We start from the raw sequence: 13,286 nt of genomic DNA, 5'->3' as shown, positions 1-13,286 counted from the left end.
AGACTGCTATTTAAAAGTGCAGTCAAATGCTTCAGTGTTATCAGAGACATATAATACAATTGTATTATATGTCTCTGGTGTTATATAGGACTGCAATTTATATATATGTTCCTGCTGAGACTACTATAACCAGAGACATATATACACAGAGATTGGCAACTCCGTGAAATCCCGTTAAAGATCGCGGCCCAGAATGAGATTCTCGTCGATAAAATTTAGAACATGCAATCAAGTCGGGGATGAATAACCTCGATAGATAATCAAGAAAAGCAATGGGAAAATTATATCAGATCATATTATAATTTCTTTTCTAATAAAAAATACTTGAATGTTATATTTATATTTCAGCATTTATTGAGAAAAATATTGTTATATGATATGCATTTCATAATTAAAATTTCAAATCTGGTAATGCTCAATTGTTATTACAAGAAAATTTTCCGTACGGCATATATCTTTGCAATAGTTTGTTTAATTACACAGTGAAATTGTGTGTGTCCGATTTTCCGGTAATTAGTTGTGATTGTTGATTCACAGGTGTGCGATTACGCAATTTATTGCCCTCCGATCACCTGAATATTACCGGAGGTGAATTCTAAATGGATTATTACTTGGCAATTGTTTTTTAAAGATTAACAAATTCTGACATACTATTTTAACCATGACCAGAACTTTATTTTAACAGAAGCACTCGGCAATACTATAGTGTATATTCAATCAGGAAAACAAAAAGTGTCTTTTAACAGGTCAAAAAAAGAAATGAGGCAACTTTGTCATATCAGAGACATTATATGTCTCTGGTCATATTTAAAAAATATGTAGCCAGTAGAATTTTGTGGCCGAATTTTGTCTCGTGAGAAACTGAATTTATGTCTGTTTTAATTTAATTATAATGTTTAATTGTCGATTGACCTAAAATAAAATTATTTATGGAACATTTGCGTAAATTTCCTCAATGAACGTACATTATAGTGTTGTCGAAATCACTATTTTTTGCTGCCATGAAATATTGAATTTGAATCCGTCATTATTTGTATTTTTTTAAAGACTTAATATCACAGACTTTGATTAAAAACAATATGTTTCATAAGTACAGTAAAATGCTCTGCTCAACTCTGGGAACAGTATATATATCTTACGTTAATATATGTTCCTGCTCAACTGTAGAATTTTAATGTTTTGTTTCATAAACCACTGGAGTATTTCACCATTCTTATCTTTACTCTTTCCAGAGACATATATACACAGTGAATCTTGAGTTTGAAATTAGAAAGATTTAAAATTGTGCACAAGTTTTATCTGATCTTTTGTGGGTTTATGTTGTTCAAGGTAATTTTCTGTGCAGTTATTTTCATTTCATTTTTCCTCTGTGTTACACGACCTTGTACTTTTTGATTTGCCCCTTGACATCTGCTGCTTCTGTTTAAATCTTAACCACAAATATCTCATCTGTTTTAAATAAAAGTCTCATTTCCGGAATTTGTTATACAGGAATTCATTTTAATATCAGATTTTTATAAGCATATCAACTGCTTGGTCTCTTCCCACAACTTGTGTCAGTTAGGACGGAATGCATCAATAGGTACATACATGTTCCAGGTCATGGATATAATAAAAGTACACCTTATGTGCTTTTGACCTTCACAAGAATTTTTAAAAATTCATAAATGTGCAAAGAATATTGTTGTCGTTGGGTTGTTGTCTCATTGACACATATACCTCACATTTCTGTTTAGTCATAGCATCTGTGCCTTTTCAACTTATTGCAGAAAATATTAGCATAAACATTTTTTCAAAACAGGAGAGGTGAAATAGTGATCACAGAATGAGGACATGTAAAACTGAAACAACACAGCACAACAGATAAATATAAATAAGCACCATTGACATTTTTTAAAGGACTGAAACAAACATAGATGGTGACCAATGTAAGCGACTAGTGTACAGAAGTAGAGTGAACATTTCTTGCTTCTTTTCCTACACATTTTGTCATTTTATGTTAACAATTACATATGTTACTTTCCATGAAGAGGAAGGAATTTGTGAATAGAGTGGCCTTCTAATGATAGTCATACATGTAAATCCTTGTCTCATTAGCAATCATACTACATCATATTGTTATACATCTACATCTACATGTTTGTAAAAACTATGTAAATTTTGTTAACATAAATAAGACTAATGAAGTTGAACACAAGATATTTATTTGCTTTTTTATCCATTTTACAGTCAGGATAAGCACATGTACTTTTCTTTCTTACATAACCATTGTTAGTTTTAAGTATCACATTGATAGTAGTAATCAGTCCACAACATGACTGTGCCGTCACTTTTGGAAAAAGTCATCACTAGTTGTTCCTGTTTGCCAGGAAGTCTTATTTTCAATCAGAAAGACTTAAGAGTCCTACATTCAGCCCATGTATGATATTATATCTCTTGTATGCTGCACTGACAGGTAAATTTGATCAACATCTTTGTCCTTTTATAGCAAGCAGGACCCTGTTAAAAAAGAGAAAGCTGTCAGATACTGAATGTAAAAATATATAAAATTGTAAATGTCATCAAAGTGGTGGAAATAATGAAAAAAAAAACCTCTATACACAAATCCAGTTTGTCATGATAGGAAAGTAATGCATGTGCTGGGTACTATAATTCTCTGAAGATGGAAAAGTCTACTGTAAATTCAGAAATTAATGCAAGGTTTTTATTATTGCGAAAAATGCGAAAAGTTTAAAACTCACTTTTTGAAAAATTTTGAATGAATTTAACAGGATTCTTAACAGAAGTTGTTAAAATCGCATTTCAGTTTAAAATGAGAAAATCAATAATAAATGCACGCAATAATTTCTGAATTTACAGTATCAAGTGTATACGGACAGGGGTCTGTCTTGATATTGAAACAAAACACCATGGCCGTCAGCTATAATAATGATTTTTAATTGTAAATTGCATCAAAGTGGGTGAAAATATGATAAAAACAACCTCTTTATGCAAATTCAGTATGTCATAGGAAAAAAAAATAATGTGCTGGGAACAATTATTCTCTGAAGATGGAAAAGTTTTAAACAGTAGTCATGGACAGGGGTCTGTCTTGATATTAAAGAAAATAAACATGGCCGTCAGCTATAATACTGATTTTTAATTGTAAATTACATCAAAGTGGGTGAAAATATGATAAAAAAAACCTGCATATGCAAATTCAGTATGTCAAAGGAAAAAAAATAATGTGCTGGGAACAATTATTCTCTGAAGATGGAAAAGTTTTAAACAGTAGTCATGGACAGGGGTCTGTCTTGATATTAAAGAAAATAAACATGGCCGTCAGCTATAATACTGATTTTTAATTGTAAATTGCATCAAAGTGGGTGAAAATATGATAAAAACAATCTCTACATGCAAATTCAATATGTCTGGGGAAAGTAATTCATCACGCAATTTGTTTTATTCCTTTTCAAATGAAAATGTTTTGATAAAAATTACGACCGTGCTAAAAATTTCCATAACGTGCATCTCGGCCCAGTTTCTACCATTATTAAATACTGCAATAAAACGTTAATCGTCTCAATATTTTAAATAATAACTACTGCAAACTGAATAAAACAAGGTAATTCATACTAGAAATTGAAATTTATACTTACATTATGCTGTTTTGAAATGCTTGATGTGAAATAAAAATCGAAGCGTGGTGGTGTACTTGTCGTGATAAAATCAATATGGCGATCTCGTTAAAGTCTCGTGAGATGCGTTACGTGGATTAGATTTCGTTGACCACTGTTACAGTTGCCAATCTCTGTGTATACATGTCTCTGCTATAACTCAGTGTTATAGTAGTCTCAGATTCCTGGTGTAAAATAAAAAATCAGCCAGCAATGCATTCCCGTCCACAGTTGGGAAACCGTAGATCTTAAGGTCCTGTTGATATTTTTGACAATTGGCGGACAATCCTTGTGTTGTTTTATGACAATTTGCTGACCAAAGCGTATTATTTAAAGTTTACCTCCCGTTTAAATTATGGCGCGGAAAAAACTCGCACTTGTTTTAAGTTATTTCCCCTTAGTACCGCGGGAAGCCAGGTAAATTTCTTCCTGGTAAAATTCCTCTTCAAACTTCCTGATAATTTCTTTGCTCTGTAGAAAACATTTATTATGTGAACTATAAAAGAGGCAAGGTAAGAAAGAGATTATTTACAATCTGTTTTCCCCTGTGTCTCGACGTATCATATCAAATGTTAAAATCTTTAAATATTCAAAAAGTGACCTACACCACACAGGCACTTGTTTCTATCCATTGGAAGAACAACTATCAACGTATATTTACTCGTCCATTGGAAGAACCACTATCAACATATATTTACGAGTAAATATTCGTTGATAGTGGTTCTTCCAATGGATAGAAACAAGTGCCTGTGCTACACCACCATAATATCATTTTAATAAGTTCCTAGAACTTTTATAATATAACAAATGTTCCTGGAACTTTCATTATAATATCATGAATATATAAAACATTGTCCATAATATTAATTCTAAGAACTTTTAGCATATAACAAAAGTTCCATTGGGAACTTTCCTTATGTAATATTTTATCCTTTGTGAAGGAAATTTTCTTATAGCATTGGATAAAATATTATACAAGTAAAGTTCCCAATATGGAACTTTTGTTATATGCTAAAAGTTCTTTGGAACAAATATTATGAGGGAACTTATATTCTGTCACACGAGTGCTGCCTTGTAGCGGCATAAGCTTACTCTTTTTCAAAATCTACAAGGGTGTCTTTAACGTGCAAGAGATATGACTCTCTCTTAGCACGGGTCGGCCATTTATCGTCCCCTTCCGACGGACTATCATCGTTTCCTTAAGACCATACTCGCAAATGGTGTCAAGGGAGAGCCGAAAATTGAGGAAAATAGGACCACAGGAATCGGAAATTCTATCAATAAAATTCTGTAAATAATAAAGTTGACTATTAGTAGAGCTTCGCATAGAGAAGCTCTCGTAGAGACAGAAATTTATTGATAGAATTTCTGCATTTGTCCCCCCCCCCCCCCCCCTCCTCAAACACGTTGTGGGGGACATATAATGATAGAGCGTCTGTCTGTCCGTCCTTCCGTTTGGTCTTGTTAGCGCTCTCATTTGTACAATTCTTGCCAGATTTTTATGCAACTTATATGAGGCTTATATAAAAGGTTTATATATCAGCAATGTCTTGGACAAGTGCAGAAATCAGTTCAGATAATTTATTTTTAAAACAGTTATGCCCCTTGGAAATATTAATTAGTCCCCTATCAACGAAGTCGAAGGGGACTTTAGGTTTGCACTCCGTCTGTCTGTCTGTCCGTCCGTCCGTCTGTCCATCCGTCAGTCCAGCAAATCAGCTTTCCACACTTTTTGCTTCGTTCTAGAAGATATTGATTTGATATTTGGTATATAGTTTTATCATGACAAGTTAAAGATCAAGTTCAAATTTGTTCAGGTCTGATGATTAAGGGCATACGATACAGTTTTGATCCTGTATTTACAAGTTCGTGAAAATTTGCATATAGGCTATTTTTTACCTGATTAAATCAAATATGTAATAAAAAATATACCTTCATGTGCTACTTTTTGAGTAAAATGAGGTCGAAATTTTGTATATTTGCTCAAAATTCAGATTTGTGGCCGTAATTTCTTTTTCGAAAGAAAGACATAACTTTTTTGTTATAAAAGATAAACACAAATTGTTTTTTTGTTAAATAATCGGTAATTTCTGTATTTTATAAGTATCTTAAAAAAATATTCATTTTTTTTTTCAGATATAACTCATATTTATCAAATGTTCATGAATTGAGGAAAATACGTCATTTTTTGTTGCATGTTTATCAAAATTAAAAAAAAAATCCTCTATTTACAGTTTTAAAAAATTTGGGTCACATAATCTCCCTGCAAAATGAAACAAATTGCTGTTTTGAAAAATAGGGGTTCATGAACTCGTTTTCAAATTAAATCAGTTTGAATGATCAGTCGAAAAATGCATCTTTTCCCAATAAGTCACAGTTTGACGTCGCGAAAATAACATTTTACGTTAGCAACGTCATTACCTCCCCTGTAACTGTATCGTATGCCCTTAAGTCCAGAGTTATCGTGGCCCATATCTAATGTTAGCTGAGTACTACATTTTGTATGTTATACCATATTTCTGTGTACAAAGACAGATAACTCATTTTTAAAGACATTCTTTGGTTAATTGAAGTGTTTTTTATTTTGTATAAACTATTTTCTGAATGCTATATACATAAATAAAAATTATGAAGTGAAAGATAACATTACATTGTGTATAGATAAAAGCTGTTGACATTTTAAAGATAAGTTACAAATCTATATAGTTTGTGACAAATGAAAGAAAAAATATTTGGAACTATTAATTATATTTGATTATAACTTAAAAATAAATATAAATTGTATTACATCATATAACAGTAGTATTACTGAGGTACAAATTTTTACATGTATAAAAAAAAATAAAAAATGGAAAAGCATGTGCAGTGTTCTCCCCAGAAATTTTAGATAGCATCACATTTAGCGTAAAAAAAATAACTGTATTTTTTTTAATGTCGTTTGTCGCGTCGCGTTGATGCTCTATTTCCTTTATATGTTTTAGTTTATATTGTTCAATTCATAACTGAGAATACAATTAAACTATAACCACAAAAACAGTTGTTTCAGTTTATGTTAAATTCTTTATTCATTTATAGTTACAGAATTATTTGTTTCCTCTTGTGCCAAATAAAAATAAATATGTGGTTTCAGTTACCCAACAATAAGTCAAATGAATGAATGGTTCATTATAGATCAACCTGCATATATACAAAACTAAATATATAGTACACAAAATTAACTATTTTTTATATTATATCAAGTAAAGATAAAGTAGCAAACAAAAAATCAATTTAAAAACTTTTTTTTATCATGTTTATGAAATTCATTGTTTCATGGCACTCAATGAATTAGTCCCAGTTGTTTCTTATCTTTACATCAAAATGATATGTATTTTTAACAAAGTTATCTAACAAATAGTCTGTTAATGCATAGTTTTCTCTCTTGGTATATTTTTTCTGTCTACTGTCCATCTGTTGTCATTATCGTGAAAATGCGGATTTTTGTCATACTGTTCCGGTTCCGATCCGTAGTTTACACAAAAATGTGCAATGGCGGCCGTAGAAAAATTTACGAAAATGAGTCCGAGAATAAACATTGTTTGACAAGAGATTGTGAATGAATAAGACGCTTTTAATGCATTAAATGGATTAAACATAAACTAAAGCCAATTATGATAACTTTTTAAAGAAGTATTAAACTTAATTATTTTAGCTCTAAACCAAAATTCTCACTCTCGTATTTACCGGAAGAGCAAGAAAGTAATTTTTGGAGAGTTGCACAAATAAACGACCTTTTAAAAAAAAAAAAAAATCGTTTCAATCTTTGAAATTTCGTAATACAAAACGTAGATTTCGAATTGTTTTGTGATTGCATGTCGAAATTGGCAATTGCAGACACGTGGTATTAGTCATGTCACAAATGTCAGTTTGGGATATTCGCATCCAAACAGTTATCACCCTGAGGGCAATTAACACCTAGCTATTTAATCTCTTAATTGCCTTTAGTGTCGACTTAAAGGGATTACAATTAAAGGTGATATAATTTTTATGATCATAATCGATAATAGATGAAAGTTCAAAATTGAGGACAAGTAAAATAGCATCTTCAAAATAATTATAGCGTCGCGGGAATTATTATAGCATCACGGTGAAAAAATATAGCGTCGCGGTACCGCGACTCTAAAACGGCCTGGGGAGAACACTGCATGTGGTGATGATTGAATTATAAATAAATATATAAAGTCTACTTGTAATATTTTTATGCCTGTTTATGTCAAACTTTTTAATGTTATATTTAGTTCGGGAAATGTACCAGAATCTTGGCTTATTGGAAATATAAATACCTTTTTATAAGAATAAAGGAGATCAGCATGATCAGTGTGATCCACAAAGTTATAGACCCATCACTATTTTAAGCTGCTTGGGTAAACTTTTTACTTCAGTACTCAATCTTAGAGTAAGCTCATTTTTAGAATATTTCTTATTGCAAATGCTTAAAGAAAACCAGTTTGGATTTAGGAAAAAATATTCTACTACCGATAGCATTTTTGTACTTCATCTATTATTTGAACTGATAAAACAGAAAAAGAAAAAAACTTTATTGTGCCTTTATTGATTTTGCAAAGGCCTTTGATACTGTTTGGCATGCAGGACTTTGGTCAAAATTACTTAAATACTCTGTGAATGGTAAAATGTTTAATACTATTACAAATATGTACAGTAACATAAAATCTAGAATTTGTTATAGTAATGAATTTTCAGAATTTTTCCCATGTAATGTTGGTGTTAGGCAAGGGGAAAATTTATCTCCTATACTTTTTATGCCCCGCCTACAATAGTAGAGGGGCATTATGTTTTCTGGTCTGTGCGTCCTTCCATTCGTCCATCTGTTCGTCGGTTCGTCCGTCCATTCGTCTGTCCGTCCGTTCGTCCCACTTCAGGTTAAAGTTTTTGGTCAAGGTAGTTTTTAATGAAGCTGAAGTCCAATCAATTTGAAACTTAGTACACATGTTCCTTATGATATGATCTTTCTTATTTTAAAACAAAATTAGACTTTTGACCCCATTTTCATGGTCCACTGAACATAGAAATTAAAAGTGTGAGTTTCAGATTAAACTTTTTGGTCAAGGTAGTTTTTAAAGAAGTTAAAGTCCAATCAACTTGAAACTTAGTACACATAGATATAGGAAGATGTGGTGTGAGTGCCAAAGAGACAACTCTCCATCCAAATAAAAATTTAAAAATTAAACCATTATAGGTTAAAGTACGGCCTTCAACACGGAGCCTTGGCTCACACCGAACAACAAGCTATAAAGGGCCCCAAAATTACTAGTGTAAAACCATTCAAACGGGAAAACCAACGGTCTAATCTATATAAACAAAACGAGAAACGAGAAACACGTATATATTACATAAACAAACGACAACTACTGTACATCAGATTCCTGACTTTATAGGACAGGTGCAAACATTTGCAGCGGGATTAAACGTTTTAATGGATCCAAACCTTTTCCCTTTTTCTGAAACAATAGCATAACATCACAACATAGAAAAACATACGATAAAATATCAATTGGCAGACATAACTCAATCAAAAAACGTATGATTACACAATGAAGGAATAAATTTGATCTGCGATATCTGAATACAAATGCACAGTTAATTAAATATTAGAGACAAACATTCATGACCAAAAGGCTAACAAAGAAATTCAAACACACTGAGAAATATTTAACCAATCAATGTTCACTTTAGAAAAAAAACGTTTTTTTATAATCTTGAAGTTTATACAAATGTTGTAAGAATAAGTGAAAAATTGAAGATATTACAAATAATCAAAGCTGGTGTACAGACAAGATCCATATAGATAAAAAATGACAAAAAAGCATTATAAACAGTATCAACAGGTCGAATTAACAAGAAAATACGATTTGAGAGTACTCCCAGTTACTGACAATGACTGACAGCTAGTTAAAAGCCAAAACCAATTAATAGTAAAAAATCGTGCATCAGAGACTAAAATCGACTAAAACACATCACAGGGATTTAGTATTTTAATGTCATTAATAGTCAAAGAAGACATGACTTGTGCAATGCCAAAAATAAATGTATCGACAGGTAGTAGTATAGTGAAGAGCGACTTCTATAAAAATAAAAGTTAACGTGGCTGTGTCCCCTATACATCTCGCCTCAAAAGATAATGAAATTTAGTTATGTTTTAATTTGCTAATGACAAAATCAATATTAGTGCCAATGTGAACTATATTCAGAGATCTAATTACAATATTGGTACGATATATAACCCTTACTTATAAGTTTGTTTAAAGGTTCGATGAGTTTACAAGGATCACATAGTGATTTCCTCGCTTTAAGTACAATATTACCATAAAATTTAGGATGTGATATACCATTTTTAATAAGCTTTCTACAGGTATAGCCAAATTTACTAATCAAATCTTTGTATCTATGAAAGAATTTAGTAAAAGTTTTAAGTAATTTATGGTATCGAAATCCCTGACACAACAATTTACCAGTGATGCATTGATTAAGTTCGTTAAAATCTATGACATCAGAACACACCCGGGCAAACCAAACGAGTTGCGATATATAAACACCGTATGATGGAGCCAAAGGCACATCGCCGTCTAAAAAAGGAAAATTAACAATAGGAAATGAAAAATCGTCTCTTTTGTCGTAAATTTTAGTGTGAAGTTTCCCGTTTGAAATTGAAATGTCTAAATCTAGAAAAGGACAACTGCTGCTGTTTATGTTAGATTTAGTTAAAGTAAGTTCGTTTGGGTAAATTTCTGAAGTATATTTAGAGTTCCCTATTGGTTGATCTTTTTACTTTTAAGGCCAAATTAGATTTTTTACCCAATTTCACGGTCCATTGAACATGGAAAATGATAATGAATTAGAAACTGAACTTAAGATTGTGATCTTAAACTTTTTATTATATTATATGCAGACGATACAGTTTTGTTATCAGAGTCGCAAGTTGACTTACAAAAGCAACTGGATTATAAAACTTTATCTGAATACTGTGAATTGTGGAAACTGAAAGTGAATGTACAAAAAAGTAAAATTGTAATTTTCTCTAAAGGTAGACTACCTAATACTATTAAGTTTAATTATAAAGATATTGTACTAGAAATTGTTAATGAGTTTACTTATCTAGGTGTTTTATTCCGTAGAACAGGAAGTTTTTTAAAGGCTAAAAAAGCACAAGCAAATAAAGCAATGTGTGCTATGTACGACGTTATCAAAAAAGGAAGATTGCACAATCTTTCTATTGAATGTCAAATTGAATTATTTGATAAGATTGTCAGATTGTTAAACCTATTTTAATTTATGGGAGTGAAGTCTGGGGTTTTGGTAATAATTCGGTTATAGAAAGGGTTCATATGAAATTCTGCAAACTTTTGCTTAAGGTTAAAAATTCTACACCTAATTTCATTTTATATGGAGAATTGGGCAGATATATCCCTACTGAAAATGGTAAATGGAATTCCACTGGAATCCCATACAAATCCCACATGGGAATTCCAGTGAATTCCACTGGACAATTTTGTCGGGATTTTTCGAAGATTCCAATGGGAATTCCAGTGGAATCCTAGTGAGATTTTTGAATTCACACTGGGATTCAATAAAATCCCTGTGGAATTTCTTGGCATTTTCCACTGGGATTTTAATAAATTCCAGTGGGATTTTCTCCGATTTCCACTGGAATCTCAGTGAATTTTGATCGGATTTCTTGGCAATTTCCACTGAGATTTCAAGGGAATCCCAATGAGATTTCAATAAATTCCACTGGGATATAAATAAATTTCAGTGGGATTTTCATGCAACCCTGTGAAATTTTTAGTCATATTTTAAAGTCTTTTCAGTGTTCTTCAAATATAAAGTATTATCACAAGTTCCTGAATTTCTTTCATGCATAACTCATTTGCTCTGTAACATCATCATTAAGCTGACCATCCTCATAGATCTGTTGTGTTTTGTGCACTAAGCAGTAACATAATCTGAAAAAATGAGGAAATAAATTAAAATTATGATGCCTTATTGGTTTAACTAAAAGGAATTTGACAAATTGGTCTATGCTATAAAGGTAAATTGTGAGCTGCCTAAGTAGGTGGGGTTTTCCTTCATTTTGACATATTGACCTGCATTTACTATTTTTACCATATCATTCAATAATACAACAGAAACAATTAAAACTTGAAATTATAAGATTATATATAAACTATGAAAAATAAGATGTAAGCATGTTTAAAAGAATAATTATATGTTTAGAAAAAAATCCTTCTTTAATCAAGGGCAGATAATTACAATGAATTTACTATGACCCATTTTGGGGGATTTGTCAGCAAGGTTCACTCAAGAGCACTGTAAGATAAGGGGGAGCTAACTCATATGTGCTGGAACTAGGGACAGGGGGTCAGTCTATTGCTTGACTTAATGTTCTGATAGGCATAGCTAAAACGCAAGGAAGGTTTTCATAATTTAATTGCTGTAACAATTTAAACGAATGATGATAACAAATCAATTAGTAAACAATTCCAAATAATAATAATAATCTAATTAAAGTACAAAGTATCAAATCTAAATATCAAATCCAAAGTAAAACTATTTCTCCTTAAAACTTAAGATATAAACTAAATGCCAAAATTACTAAATCATAAAATGTACTTAATCTCAATTTCAAAATATAAAAGTCTCAAAATAAAAGTTTCTCAAAAGTATTTTCTAATTTTAAAATTTATGAGTCAGAGATAAATTTTGTCTCACACTACACAGTCAACTGGTAGACTGGTAGACAGTCTTATAGGGCCAGTATAATGATTTGGGTAGTGTGAGGTTACGCTTCGGAAACACTGACTATTATCTTTAAAATTCCCAAAAATAAAAGGTGAGTCAAAAATACATTTTTGTCTAAACACTACAAAGTCAACTAGTAGACTGATCGACAGTCTTACAGATCCAGTTTAATAGACTTTAGTAGTAGTGAAAGGTTAGGTTTCCGAAAGGTGACCGATTTTCCTAAATTTCACAACGCTATTTATATTAAAACCAAATATAAATCAATATGACTCGACATGTAAATATTACTCTCATTAACAAAAAATAGACATTAATTAACAAAGCCTAATCCTATAATGTTTTGATAAAAATCTAAACTTTCAAAGTGACATAGTCTTTCAAAATAAAGTGCTTTGAGCAAACTGTGACATTTCGAGTACTAATGCCTCAGCATAGGTAAAATTAATTAAACAGATTAATTAAAACTTTTACAAAATACAAACATTAAATTTTCTTTCATAAAATAAAACATATTTTTATCCAAAATAAAACTAACACAGATTTAAGCCAAATAACACACCATGACAGATTTTCTAAATGAAATATAAGACCTGTGGGCTTTGACCCCCGTTTTCAATTTGCTAATTTCAAAGGTATATACAATGTATCATGTTTATCTAAAAAAAATACAAATGGTTTTACAACTTTTGATTTTTTTCAAAGTGTTTTGAAAGTACAAAAATGTGTGCAAAAAATACTTAAAAAGCATTCATAAGGATTTCTTTCATATAAAACTACTTACTCCAAGTCTTATTGAATGTGTCCATTCTTCAGTCCTATATCATAAAACAA

General features: G+C 31.2%; 1 protein-coding gene and 1 long non-coding RNA gene across 2 annotated transcripts in view; one reads left to right on the top strand and one right to left on the bottom strand.

Annotated features, from left to right (window-relative positions):
- Nucleotides 1–2,182: 2,182 nt before the first annotated feature.
- On the bottom strand, nucleotides 2,183–3,803 carry LOC134694823 (uncharacterized). Its single transcript, XR_010102619.1, has 2 exons — nucleotides 3,639–3,803; nucleotides 2,183–2,499 (listed from the first exon to the last, which is right to left on the bottom strand). It is a non-coding gene; the product is annotated as an uncharacterized LOC134694823 (long non-coding RNA).
- Nucleotides 3,804–4,058: 255 nt separating this feature from the next.
- Nucleotides 4,059–13,286, top strand: part of LOC134695321 (uncharacterized) — a 77,094-nt gene continuing 67,866 nt past the window's right edge. The window contains exon 1 of the mRNA XM_063556545.1: nucleotides 4,059–4,168. The gene's annotated coding sequence lies outside the window, so the exon portion shown is untranslated. The remainder of the gene's footprint in view (nucleotides 4,169–13,286) is intronic.

This window comes from Mytilus trossulus, chromosome 13, assembly GCF_036588685.1.
Source record: "Mytilus trossulus isolate FHL-02 chromosome 13, PNRI_Mtr1.1.1.hap1, whole genome shotgun sequence".
Lineage (NCBI taxonomy): Eukaryota > Metazoa > Mollusca > Bivalvia > Mytilida > Mytilidae > Mytilus > Mytilus trossulus.
This window is presented reverse-complemented; position numbering and strand designations above follow the sequence as displayed.